Genomic DNA, 14,737 nt, shown 5'->3' with positions numbered 1-14,737 from the left:
GCAGATATATGTATTTTACCATTAGTTACATGTTCTTAAAAATCATTTTAGTGTGGTTATTTTGTTATTTTAATTATTTTATTTCTTTCAATGGTGTCACTTCCTCTGATGTCACTGGAGTAAAAGATTATGTCACCTTTAATCATGTCATGTCACTAATTATACAAATTAGTTCTCATGACTAAGAAATTTGAAAATATGCGATCTCCGACACAAGCCACAAAGAAAACCAGTTTTGGGACATATCAGGAGACCTTATATTATCTTATGTCAGGTGTGAGTTGTTAAAAATGTTGTTTTTCCCTTGAATTCTGGTTCTTTTAGCTTTACTATCACAGTATAAACACAAACCTCAGGTACTACAGTTCAAGGATTGAAACATCCGGGTCAGAGGTAAATATTTAAATCTTCCTGTTTGCCTATTGCTTGTAAATGAGTAGTAAACTTGAGGGACGGGGCAGCTGTAACTTTTAGTGACTGTACTACTGAATATTAACCCCCAGAATATCACAGCACTAGAATATTGAGGATAGAATATCAAGGGGCAAAATACTGAATGATCATTGCATGTAGTGCAGTAGAGATATACTAGTGCAACTCCACCAGTACGTACCATGAAGATATGTGGCTTATTTACCCATCAGTAGATATTCTTCAACATTTTGTCCTTGATACTGCGTCCCATCGATATTTTGGAGTTGATATCCAGGGTGCATCCCCTTTCAGGGTTGATTGAAAATATGACTCAGGTGTCTCTCTTCGCCCCCGCACTATGGCCCATATTTATACTTTTTTAGCGCCGCATTTGCGCCCCTTTTTAACGCAATTGAATTTTGTAAGTTTGCGCTGCTTTTGCGTCAAAAAATGACGCAAATGCGGCGCTAAAAAAGTATAAATATGGGCCTATGTCTGCGGTCCTGGGTCCTAAGCGCAGGGTTCCTCTGCTCTCTGTACTATGTGCTCTATAAATAAAATAAATGATATGTAATCTATAACAAGGTAGGCTGCCTATAATGTAGGTGTCCCTGGGGCCCGGGGACTTTGGGACGCGGCTGTCCTGGCTCAGCTCAGGCTCCTGGGGTACATCACAGCCGTGATCCAGGGCTGCCTTTTAAGGTTTCGGGGTGCTGCCCTTGCACCAGAGAAGGCGGAAGTGCCCCGCTTTGGCTCCGGATGTGGTACCTGTAAGCAGGACAGCTAGGGTGAAGACCAAGCAAACATGTGGGAGCCGCCAAGAAACAAGCAATGTCTGCAAAAGCAAAAATAATGACATTGTCCATTCATTGGTCTTTGAGTGGGTGTAGTGGTGAGAACTAGGGCAGCAGCTGGTACCCCTGGTTTGACCTCAGAGACCCATGGCAGTGCCTTTGCCACCTCTAATCTCAAGGTCGTGAAGGCGGTGGCAGGAAGAGGAAGTGATGAAGACTCTGGGAGCCGCTCACCTTGTCTTCAGCGCAAGACCCACTCCTGTCCCCAGCTGCCAGCAGCAAAGGCAGCCCTAGTGATGGACTATGGGTGGGATGAGGGGTGATCTCACTAAAGGGGGGGTGTGGGGCAAAGGGTGTGTGACGTCACATACACTCCCCTGCTAGCCTCATAAAATAATGAGGGATATTAGAGCAAGAACAATTTAAAAAGAACAGAATAATAATATTTTGGTGTAAAGAATTGGGGGCCTTCTTCCTAAATAGGGAGCGTTGACCTGGGTGCACAGGGGGACAGACCCCTCAGTCTGCGTCACACTCCAAGACACCCACATATGCCAGAGTGCCAGTGCCCAGCCCCGACCACAGGGCAGCGAGTCAGCCCACGTCTTTGGCTGCCAGCTCTTGCGTGGAGGGGCCCTGGGCATCACTGTGGCCCTCTGCCACCTGTGGGGAGGGCGACAGGAGGGTAATCTCTGCGGCTGCTGATGTGTGAGCAGCATTGTGCCCAGCCCCTTCCTCTCGGCGAGGAGAACAGTGGGGGCATTGATTCACCTGAATTACATAAAAGGGCTCCACTTCCCGGAGGGCGCATTGCCTGGGCTGCCCAGCAGGCAGGATCACAGCCTGGCTTTGGGAACCAGCTGTTATTTGCAATGGCTTCCATTGTTAAGCAGACGCCAGAAGACACTGACAACTTCCGGGAACCACGGCCTGGCGCAGACACACCCAGCCCGCAGGAAGAGCACACTCCCCATTCAGGGCACCGATGTCCGACCTCTGACGTAACTGCTAGGACAGAGTGGGGGGTGTAAGAGGCTGGCCTGCCTTGTAGTAGGTACCAGAGGTACTTACACCTTGTGCCAGGTCCAGTTATCCCTTAATAGTGTAGAAGAGGTGTTTCTAGCAGCTTAGGCTGATAGAAGGTAGCTATGGCAAAGCAGCTTAGGCTGAACTAGGAGACATGTAAAGCTCCTACTATACCACTGGTGTCATATGCACAATATCATAACAAAACACAATACACAGATATACTAAAAATAAAGGTACTTTATTTTTATGACAATATGCCAAAAGTATCTCAGTGAGTACCCTTAGTATGAGGATAAGTTATATCCACAAGATATATGTACACAAACCAAAATTATACAGGTGATAGCAAGAAAAGTAATGCAAACAGTGTAAAATTACAGTAGATTGCAATAGGAACACATAGGTATAGGGGCAACACATACCATATACTCCAAAAGTGGAATGCGAACCACGAATGGACCCCAAACCTATGTGAACTTGTAGAGGGTCGCTGGGACTGTAAGAAAACAGTGAGGGTTAGAAAAATAGCCCACCCAAGACCCTGAAAGGTAGGTGTAAAGTGCACCTACTACCCCCAGAGAGCACAGAAGTCGTGATAGGGGGATTCTGCAGGAAGAACAAACACCAGCAATGCAACAACAGTGGATTTCCGGACCTGAGTACCTGTAAGACAAGGGGACCAAGTCCAATAGTCGCGACAGTGTCGAGAGTGGGCAGGAGCCCTGGAAATGCCAGCTGAGGGTGCAAGGAAGATGCCACCTGTTGGAAGAAGCTTGGAGTTCTGCAAGAAGGAAGAGGACTAGGAACTTTCTCTTTGGAGGATGGATGTCTCACGTCGTGAAGAAGCTTGCAGAGGTGTTCCCACGCAGAAAGACCACAAACAAGCCTTGCTACCTGCAAGGGTTGCAATTAGGGTTTTTGGGTGCTGCTGTGCCCCAGGAGGGGCCAGAATGTCGCCATTTGGAAGAGGAGACAGAGGGGGCGCCCGGCATCGTAGGGAGCCCTCACAGAAGCAGGCAGCACCCACAGATGTACCTGAACAGGCACTTAGAAGAAAAGTGAACTGGAGTCCACCCGAAGTCACAAAAGGGAGTCCCACGATGCCGGAGGACAACTCAGAAGGTTGTGCACTGCAGGAATGAGTGTCAGGGACCCAGGCTTGGCTGTGCACGAAGGAAATCCTGGAAGAGTGCACAGGAGCCGGAGCAGCTGCAAATCATGCGGTACCCAGCAATGCAGTATAGCGTGGGGAGGCAAGGACTTACCTCCACCAAACTTGGACTGAAGAGTCACTGGACTGTGGGAGTCACTTGGACAGAGTTGCTGAGTTCCAGGGACCACGCTTGTCGTGCTGAGAGGTGACCCAGAGGACCAGTGATGCTGCCTTTTGGTGCCTGCGGTTGCAGGGGGAAGATTCCGTCGACCCACGGGAGAGTTCTTCCGAGCTCCTGGTGGATAGAGGAGGCAGGCTAGCCCCAGAGCATGCACCACCTGGAAACAGTCGAGAAAGCCGGCAGGATGAAGCGATACAAGGTTGCTAGTAGTCGTCTTGCTACTTTGTTGCGGTTTTGCAGGCGTCCTGAGCAGTCAGCAGTCGATTCTTTGGTAGAAGGTGAAGAGGGAGATGCAGAGGAACTCTGATGAGCTCTTGCATTCGTTATCTGAAGAATTCCCCAAAGCAGAGACTCTAAATAGCCAGAAAAGGAGGTTTGGCTACCTAGGAAGGAGGATTGGCTACCAAGAGAGGTAAGAGCCTATCAGAAGAAGCCCCTGACGTCACCTGCTGGCACTGGCCACTTAGAGCAGCCCAGTGTGCCACAGACACCTCTGTATCCAAGATGGCAGAGGTCTGGGACACACTGGAGGAGCTCTGGGCACCTTCCCTGGGAGGTGCAGGTCAGGGGAGTGGTCACCCCCCTTTCCTTTGTCCAGTTTCACGCCAGATCAGGGCTGGGAGATCACTAAACTGGTGTAGACTGGCTTATGCAGAGATGGGCACCATATGTGCCCATCAAAGCATTTCCAGAGGCTGGGGGAGGCTACTCCTCCCCAGCCTTCACACCTATTTCCAAAGGGAGAGGGTGTTACATCCTCTCTCAGAGGAAATCCTTTGTTCTGCCTTCCTGGGCCAGGGCTGCCTGGACCCCAGGAGGGCAGAAACCTGTCTGAGGGGTTGGCAGCAGCAGCAGCTGCAGTGGAGACCCCAGAAAGGCAGTTTGGCAGTACCCGGGTACTATGCTAGAGACCTGGGGGATCATGGATTTGTCCCCCCAATGCCAGAATGGCATTGGGGTGACAATTCCATGATCTTAGACATGTTACATTGCCATGTTCGGAGTTACCATTGTGACGCTGTACATAGGTAGAGACCTATGTACAGTGCACGTGTGTAATGGTGTCCCCGCACTCACAAAGTCTGGGGAATTTGCCCTGAACGATGTGGGGGCGCCTTGGCTAGTGCCAGGGTGCCCACACACTAAATTCCTTTGTACCCAGTCTTCACCAAGTGAAGGTTAGACATGTAGGTGACTTATAAGTTACTTAAGTGCAGTGGTAAATGGCTGTGAAGTAACGTGGACGTTATTTCACTCAGGCTGCACTGGCAGGCCTGTGTAAGAATTGTCAGAGCTCCCTATGGGTGGCAAAAGAAATGCTGCAGCCCATAGGGATCTCCTGGAACCCCAATACCCTGGGTACCTCAGTACCATATACTAGGGAATTATATGGGTGTACCAGTATGCCAATGTGAATTGGTAAATTTAGTCACTAGCCTGTTAGTGACAAATTTGGAAAGCAGAGAGGGCATAACCACTGAGGTTCTGGTTAGCAGAGCCTCAGTGAGACAGTTAGGCATCACACAGGGAACACATACAGGGCACATACTTAAGAGCACTGGGGCCCTGCCTGGCAGGGTCCCAGTGACACATAGACTAAAACAACATATATACAGTGAAATATGGGGGTAACATGCCAGGCAAGATGGTACTTTCCTACAGGGGGCACCCATCATATGAGGGGCACAACATGTTACCCCCTCTCTCGTTAGGTTTTGGTGCAGTCCGTGTCACATGGACTGGGTGATAAAGTGTGGGAGCAGACCGTGGGGTCGGAGTCTGAGATCACCTGAACTGAGACTGAGTCACCCAGTAACCTGCCCGTTTGCGTCTTCATTTGGGTACACCGAAAGCTGGCAGACAGCTGAACAATACATCAGTCTTCCTGCCAGGGTGCCTGATTGCCTGAAAGAAATGCAGATGTGTGAACTGGTTCATCTGTAAATGTAAAAGGTGCTTCAGAGTCAGTACTGGTTTTACTGAATGGAATCACTGGAAGCTTTGGGATGACAGGGATTTACTCTGAGTGATACTGAAAGGGGGTCTCCAGCTGAGCTGTGAAGTGCTTGCTTTTAAGGGACAAAAATATTTAAAAAAGCATCATGTAAGTCTGGGCATTACTAAAATCTATATTTTGGAGGGACCATTTTATCTTTTTGCATATTTCTTAGCAGTGTATGTTACACTGTGTTCAATGCACGTTTAAAATAATGACTTACATATTCACAGTGCTTTCTTGGGAACTCGGGGCACTAAACATACAGACGTCACTTCTACTGCTGTTTGCGCGGCCTGCTGCCCTAGTACTGCTGCGCAACTAACTGCTGTTAGCTCTTTGGTATCCCCCAGCACCGCACACATCACATGAACCTCAATGGGTTTGCAAGCTTCTCTCTCTAGACCGTCCCCTCTCTTCGCTGCACATCAGCGTGAAAAGCCCACATCTCCCTCTGGTTACTTCTTTTGCCCGGGTAATGAAGGCGTCTTCTTATACGGACAAGGAGGGCGCTTGTGGAAGCCTGGCACGTTCACGCTGAGGTGACTGGTTGTTTGTATTTTGTGGGAGATGATGGGGTCTAGAATCTCACCTGAAGACCTGGGTTCAAATCCTAGATTTGCTGCTTAGTAAAAGCCCTGTCAGTGGAATTTAAAGGCAGGGTCACAGTGCACACAATAATCCTGGCCCCCTGATATACCTCTGTAAAATCCAGAGATTTTCATTTTTGATTTGTGTTTTTTGATCATTATAGAAGACATTTTGCTTGGGTAGGCATTGCTGATGTGGGCTGAATTTTTCTGGACGAAATGTTTGAAAATGGCAGCTGTGTTGCAGTGATGATGTAATATTTCAGGCACCATAAGACTTATATACTTAATTTTGGTGTCAAAACATAGGTTTTGGGGGTCAAGTAGTCTTAGAGAGACAGAAAATAACTTCTCAATAGGCAACCCGTCCACCATTTTCTAAAATGGAGGCTATAGTAGAGGAAGAAGAGACATATAAAAAATGAAACAAACGATAATGGCATTTAATCCTTTTAAGTTTACACCAAATAGTGTTTATGATCTCCATATGAAAAAATAATGTTTACCACTCCTGTTTTAGACACGTTTTCATAGTTCACTTTATTTATTTGTTTCGGCAATTGCTAGTGGTACATTTGCAGAATGTTGAACACTGGAAAAGAACATATCGAACAGGACATCTTTTTGTAGCACAGGTTTTTAAAGTACATGTACGTGTACGTTCTGTGGGTGGAGGCTTTAGAAAGTTTGTAGGTTTAGCACTCTATCAATATCTTCCCAACCAAATTCACACAGATCTTTCTGTACATATGCGTGATCCAAAACATTTACACATCTTTTAATCAATTAGAATTCTCTTTTAATGTGTCCACGCACAGAATATGATGTCAGTGGAAGGTCACTTAGCGGGACTATTATCTTGAACTCTCTGTACCTGAAGATTGTCAAATGTGTGACAATCAGAACTCATTTTCCACACTCACAAGGTATTTTTCTACTTCTTTTAAGTCACATTCTTCCCCTGTCTCAGCAAATCCTTTTGAAAACTTCAAAGGTTCAGCAGTTAAAGCTCCAAGCTTTGTTCCAGTTTTGCTCATTGTGTCATCACCCGTAAGAATATGTGTCTTGATAAGAACACTGGGCACCTCTGGGTCAATTTTCTTGTGCAGAATAAGAAGCGGGATTAAGTGTCTTTTCTCGCCTGTTCCATAACGTATCTATACCTCTGACAATTGTTGACCTATGAACATTGCAACAAATATCTAAGTAACACAATAATAACATCTATATCATTTGACAGTACAGTGACTTGATTGGAACAGCCCACTCAACATGTGGCACAATACGAAAGTCAGCTTCTTCCAATTTGCTGTGTAGTTATTGAACAATATGGCCCGTACCTTTTGAATATCTCTCTGCAGGCACCAACTCCTCATTAACAATCATCCCACTTGCAATAATTAGAAATTCAGTGTTCACTGAAGCATCAGCAAAGTTTTGGTGAGTTAACATCTCCAAGTTCATCTTGTTTGATGCTGATGACCAGAATTTATCAAGTTGCTCAGGAATAGGTGAATTTTTGATGCAGGCACGGTCAATTGTTCCACTTGAAGACATTCATCTGATTCTCTCTCATTCTTTGACAGATAGTTCAAGGTAACTGTCAAAGAGCATGTGCAGTTCTTGCAAAGTGTGCACTGACTTTGGTATCTGTAGAACAGCCTGAACGACCTCTCCGAAGTTTTGCATGGATGAAATCTTAACCATTTGCAATTGTGACATATAGTCCACAACAACAGCAGTTTTCAACGAGGACATCTTTTCAAATTGAAATTCTTCAGGTGAATGATTTTTTTCAAGTTCTTGTATGAGTTTGTGCTTCATTGGTTTGGTTGCGGCATCTCCATCAAATAATGTGTTTGTTGGAAGAAGATCATGCAACAGAATGCCTTTGATAAATTTACCCCTTTCTTTTGCTACATCAATCTCTCTATGTGCTTGCAAAAGTTATTTTTTGTAACCTGTTTTGTAGTGGATGGTTGGACGAAACTCTTACTATGGGAATTAAAGTGTGGAAGTTTAGCTTTAGTGATTATGTCAAACAGCTTTTTCTCTTTCAATACAAATCTCTCCTTCTTCATTTCTGTGTAGTTTCAATCCATGTTCCAGAACAAGAACATTTATTAGACATGTTTTTATATCATTATCCACATATTGCTTGGTCACGGGCGTTGTGTAGTTGCACAGGCTCAGTCATTTCAAAGAGGTTTCCTTGCTGCTGCATGAAATGAAGAAGGCTGTTGACATGTTTATTAGAACGTTTCCCTCTCTTTCCCACAAGTTCGTGGTGAGGAACAGTTTCATGATGGTCCATTAGTTTTGAATTTGTCATCTCTCTGAAAACATTGCAAATAGGAAGGACTTCGTGGCAAACTAGCTGCCACTGAGCAACATATTCACTTTTACTTGTTTGACCAACAATTCCCGTGGAGCTTTTCTGTGATCTCTGGATCATCTGTCTGGAGCCACAGCATTGAAACTTCCCTCTCTGTCATTCACCACAAAATATCCTTGAATGAATTTTCTGTAGAAGTATGGTTTTTCCACCTCTCATTTCTTCACTCTTTCCAAATACCAGGACCCATATCTCAGGTAGGTTATTCAATCAAATTTGCGAAACACAGTATTAAGTAACTCCACAGTTTTCACATGCAGCTCCCAGTCACCTTCCCGATCAGCATGAACTAAGTTTTTCACTAGAGCTATCATGTGTAAAACATTTCCCTAGTACTTGCAAAGTTCTGATTTTTCTTCACATTCTTTGACAAACTCTATAAACTTGGTTTTCAGGTTTTCTGACTTTGAACTGAGTGTATTTGCCTGACTTTGCATTATGTCTTTTGAATGAAGTGCACCATGTGTTTTGTTCACTTCTGAAATAAGATACACAAAACCTAGTTTGTCATTCTTGTTCCAGAAAGCATTCCAACGCAATGTTTCTACAGCCTCAGACATGATGAGCATACCTTGTAACGAATGAACATGAGGACTTCCGCTCAATACTGACTGGACAGTTTTGCTTCTAAAGGTTTCAGCCTCAATGGGTGCATAGTCTACGCCACATCCACTGAGATAACTTGCTGCACACCGCAACAAAACTTTTGTCATGACGAAAAAACCTATTAATGGATCAATATCATCAAATTCTACTGGATTGCTCATAAAAATGGCAGATACAATACAGAAAACACCTTCATCGCAGAAAATTGGCAGGGTAAGCTGGCCTCCAAGCTCAGCACACATACCTTTGAAATTCTTTAGAGCTGTGTATGCTGTTGCATAGTTTGTGACTGGAGACAGTATTACTGATAAAAACCCAACCTTCTTCAGTAGGACAATATTCTGGGAGATCAGAGCATGAATTCCAGCCCACAGAGCAACTGGCTTTTCTTCATCCTTCAGTCTGCACCGAATAAGCAATATGATAAATTAAGTTATATAAGCTTTGCGGACTGCAGCATCAGGTAGAAGAAAATCCATGTCCTCAGCCTCTTTGAAACTTTCTGGTAGACTGGGACATGTTGATGGCGTGTAGTGATTTTGCACACATTGGCAAGGCAGTTGGGTATAAGTTTGCACCTTTGTTTGTTTATGCCTACAGCTGACACAGCTTGTTTTCCAGCAGCCATTCCATTGGCACAGTCTTCAAAAAGCACTGTTGCAGTATCATGTGTGCTGGATGTTCCAGACAAAGAAGAGCTGTCTTCAAAATCAAAATTATCAAGACCAACAATTGTAAATCCTTTCCTGGTAAAGTGACTTGGAAGTGGTGTGCTGTCAAATTCACAAGATTTACAGCATGAGCTGCTAACAAGTTCCTGTTATGTATTATTTCATTATAACTTGTTGATACACCAATCCCATTAATTGAAGTGATTAGCGCTCTACTTTTGCACTTGTGATAGATTGCGTGGGCAGTCACTATCTGTAGCGGAGTTTTCTTTTTGCTGGGATGTAATTCATAAAACATAATTTGGAATAGACAGCACATTTGCACAGCGTAAGCCTGTCGGTTCATGGGATTGTCTTCCACTTCTTCACTAATATCTTCAAAGCCATCATCAATGTTGTCGGCTTCTGTTCTAAACTCAGGAACTTTAGATTGTAATAGTTTTGCTTTGTTGATATTAAACAATAATGTAAAAAAAAATTATTACAACCTCAGCATTCTTGTTGACTCCCTGGATTTGCAGAGTTCTGGGGCATTACAAAATTTGTAATTAAGTCCCAAACCTAAATCTTTCAGGATGTTTCTTAAAATGGTTCCTGCTGATTTTACTGAATCCTGTGATCGTATTTTGGCAGCAAGAACTCCAGGAGTCAAATCAACTGAGAACACCATAGGTGGCCCATTCTTTTCGTTAGACTGACAAAAACAAATTCTGTCATTGTACATTCTCACCAGAAAAATCTTAATTTTATTAGTATGGATCAATAAAGTTTCATCAATGTTAACCATTATTTCTTTGATCTCACAGAGTGTGAACCCATAGCCGGCACTGAAGAGGGGCTTTAAAACTTCATTTGCCTTTTCAAAGAGTGCAAACTTAACTGAAGGCTGGTGGTTTACTTTGCTGCTGGGCACTCATTATACATTCATTTTTTCCAATGTATGCATGCAGGCAGTTCGAGTGGGCATACAGATCTGCTAAAAATACATCCACCTTGCAGTTTAGTTCAGCTACCCCGCTGAAAACGTCATCTTGGAAGAAACTAGCTGCAGATAAAAACATGTTTGCTCCTGGAGACTCACATTCTCGATTCTTTCATCAGTCCCTTTGGCCCTTGCTCTGGCATACATAACATATTGAAGATCCTATTGTTTCTGATCAGTTGTTGTTGGTGGATGAGGGGTTGCCATCGATCTTATAAGTGGATGGACAATGGGTTTGGTTGTCATAGCTTTTTCAGAAGACTCAGGAGCTTATTTATACTTTTTGATGCAAAACTGCACCAAGGTAGTTTTGCACCAGCTTGCGCCATTCCTCAGCGCCAGCCGGGCGTCATATTTATGGAATGGCGCAAGCCGATGCAAAAGGTGGGCTAGTGTTAGCCAGGTGGGGGTGGTGGTATGGGAGAAAGGGGTTTTGCACCAAAAAATGACATTAGGCTGATTATAGGCAAAAACAAATGCCTCTAACCAGCCTAGCGTCGTTTTCGGACTCAAACCCTTCCATACCACATGACTCCTGTTTTAGAAAAGACAGTAGCCATGCCCACCACACCAATGGCCAGCACAGGGGACCAGTGTCCCCTGGGCATGGTCACTGCACTCTGTGGCATGCAGGGGGCACCAAGTTGGGCCCCGATAGCACTTTAATTACAAAAAAATACTTACCCATACTTTCCCCCACTTACTTGGGATGGGGTCCCCCATCATCTGGTGTCCCTCTGGTGTGGGTGGGGGTGTTCCTGGGGCTTGAGGAGGTGGAGGGCATAGTGGTGTTTAACCATGGAAATGGGTCCACAGGTCCCACAAACACCTGGTCTGACCCAGGTGTTAAATAATGGTGCAAAGTAGGCTTTGCACCATTATTTAGCCCCTCCTCCCACCCGTGCATCATTTTAGCACGGGGTATAAATATGGGACTATGGGGTTTGCACCATTTTTTAGATGTGAACGCCTACCTTGAATCTCATTGATGCAAGGTAGGTTCACGCATCTAAAAAATGGTGCAAACTCCAATATTTTGACGTTAGACGGATTTAGGGGGTCATTACAACATTGGCGATAAAAGCCGCTTACCGCCGTGCAGAAGACCGCCAATACACCACCGCGGCCGCGGAATTCCGCCACAGCTATTATGACCCACAGCACGGAATCCGCCGAAATTCAGACACCCACACAAGTCCGCCACACCAAAGGTCAGTGATAAACTGGCGAAAACAATTCCTCCACCGTCACGCCAATAGAAACACGCCCATGCTATCACGACCCACGAATCCACGCAGCGGTTTTTCAAACGCGGTATTCCATTGGCGGTACACACCGCCGCGCTCAAAATACACACACATCTCCAAAACACCGCCACATTGGACAATTCGAATTACACACACCTGATACACATACAAACACCACTCCCACACACCCAACACAATATAAAACACACACCCACATCACCCACAAACCCCTACGACCACTATTACAGAGAGAAGGCCAGAGAGAGACTACAGCAATAGACAACCCCACCACACAGAGGCACACAACACCATCACCCATACAACATCCACGCTCAAAACACCCCACACCACCACACATCACCACACTCATCACCACATACACCACCCCACACATCACCTATACCACCCCATGTCACGCCAAAGACACCCCTGGTTTTCCGAGGAGGAGCTCAGGGTCATGGTGGAGGAAATCCTACAGGTACAGCCACAGCTATTTGGAGCACAGGTGCAGCACACCTCCATAGCCAGGAAGATGGAGCTATGGCAAAAAATCGTCGACAGGGTCAACGCTGTGGGACAGCATCCAAGAAATCAGGAGGACATCAGGAAGAGGTGGAACGACCTACGGGGGAAGGTGCGTTCCGTGGTCTCCAGGCACAACATCGCGATTCAGCGGACTGGCGGCAGAACCCCACCTCCTCCCCCACAACTAACAACATGGGAGGTGCAGGTCTTGACCATCATGCATCCAGAGGGCCTCGGAGGAGTCGGTGGAGGAATGGACACTGGTAAGTCAAATCTTAACTATCATATCCCCCACCCTACCTGCATGTTATCACACACCCCCACCCTCACCCCCTCCCCTCTCTCTCAAACTCCTTACTAATGTACTCATAACACAAACCACACATCCCAACACCAAGCCCTGCATGACACAACTAAGCATGGACACCCAGCACTAAAGCATGCTCACTGCACATACCCATAACAACCCCCAACCATCACCATACAAGCCCCCACACAGGAATGCTTGCACTGGGGTACACGCACACCCACCCATTGCACACCATGACACACACACATGCAATAATCATGCTCTTATACCCCTGCAGGACCACTACGTAATGTCACCACACAGGAGGGTCCAGACATCTCCACTCCACCCACAGAAGAGGCCCACAGTGACGACAGCAGCTCTGGACAACTGGATCCAGATGACCAGCCCGGACCATCGTGGGCCTCGGGACAGTCTGTTCCCCTTGCACAGGCACAGTCCAACACTGACCTTCCACCCTCTGGTAACACCAGCACAGCACCCTCCCAGCGGGCCCATACCTCCGTACCCAGGACATGTCAATCAGCTGTGTGTCCACCACTACAGGGAACCCAGGGTAACCCACCACCCCAACAACAACAGGGACCTGGGGGCAGTGGTAGTGGGCACACGGTCCAGGGGACGGAGGCACAGGAACACAGGGGAACTGGGAGGGCTGCTGGGCGACAGGGGGCGGACAGGCCAAGGGAACCCACCCTCCACGAGGCCCTCTCCTCCATCATGGGAGCATACCACCACTCCCAGGAGACGATGGCTACGGTCCTGGCCAAGTTTCAGGAGACCCAGCGCCTGCAGGACGAACAGTATTTGGGGTTCAGGGAGGAGCTCAGAACCATCAGCTCCGCCCTGGGCACCATCGTAGGGGTGCTGAAGGACATACAAAAGACCATGAGGGACACCGTGGCACTCCAAGGGGCCCCTGAGACTAGCATGGACGAAGAACTGCCCACCACCTCCGCCGGCGCTAGTGGACAGGACGCCCCGCCACAGGACCACCACACCAGCACCCCACCCCCTGCAGATGGAGAACCACCCCGCAAACGGTCCCTGAGATCCAGGAACAGGACAGAGCAAGATGGCAAGACCCCCGCCAAGAAATTAGACCACCCTGATTGTCCTCCCACTGTCCCACTTTGTTACCCTGTCCAGATTGGAACTGCCCCAGCTCCACTTCCTATGCCCATATGGGCAGTGCACCTGTGAGACAAATAGACTGGACTCTGCCATAGACATTCCTCCACCATCACCCATCACCATTTTGCCACCCCCTCCAATAATTAGCACTTCAATAAACACCCTTGAACCACAAAACAATCTGGAGTCAGTCTGTGATTTTAAAAATGTGTATTAGCTATGACAGTGACAAAATGCATTTTCAAATGTAATGCCAACATACCTATGTCACATATCACAAGTCCATGAAGGATTCAAGCAGATGACACACGTTGCTAACCACACCTGTGAAACCGTAATGGAAATGTACAACTCAGTTACCAAATACTGCTACTAAATGACAGACAGGATAGAGGTAGAAGTTTGAAAGTGAATGTGATAGTAAAAAAATTGTTCTCACCTGTGTGTCACTGGAAATATTGCTGTATGACTGACTCCCTGTTGTCTATGTCTTCTTCCTCAGCTTCCTCCTCATCACTGTCCACAGGCTCCACAGCTGCCACAACACCGTCATCTGGACCATCCTCCTGCAGAAAAGGCACCTGGTGTCGCAAAGCAAGATTGTGAAGCATCGAGCAGGCGATGATGATCTGGCACACCTTCCTTGGTGAGTAGAATAGGGAACCACCTGTCATATGGAGGCACCTGAACCTGGCCTTCAGGAGGCCGAA

This window comes from Pleurodeles waltl, chromosome 8 (assembly GCF_031143425.1).
Source record: "Pleurodeles waltl isolate 20211129_DDA chromosome 8, aPleWal1.hap1.20221129, whole genome shotgun sequence".
NCBI lineage: Eukaryota > Metazoa > Chordata > Amphibia > Caudata > Salamandridae > Pleurodeles > Pleurodeles waltl.
Note: the sequence above shows the minus strand (reverse complement) of the source record.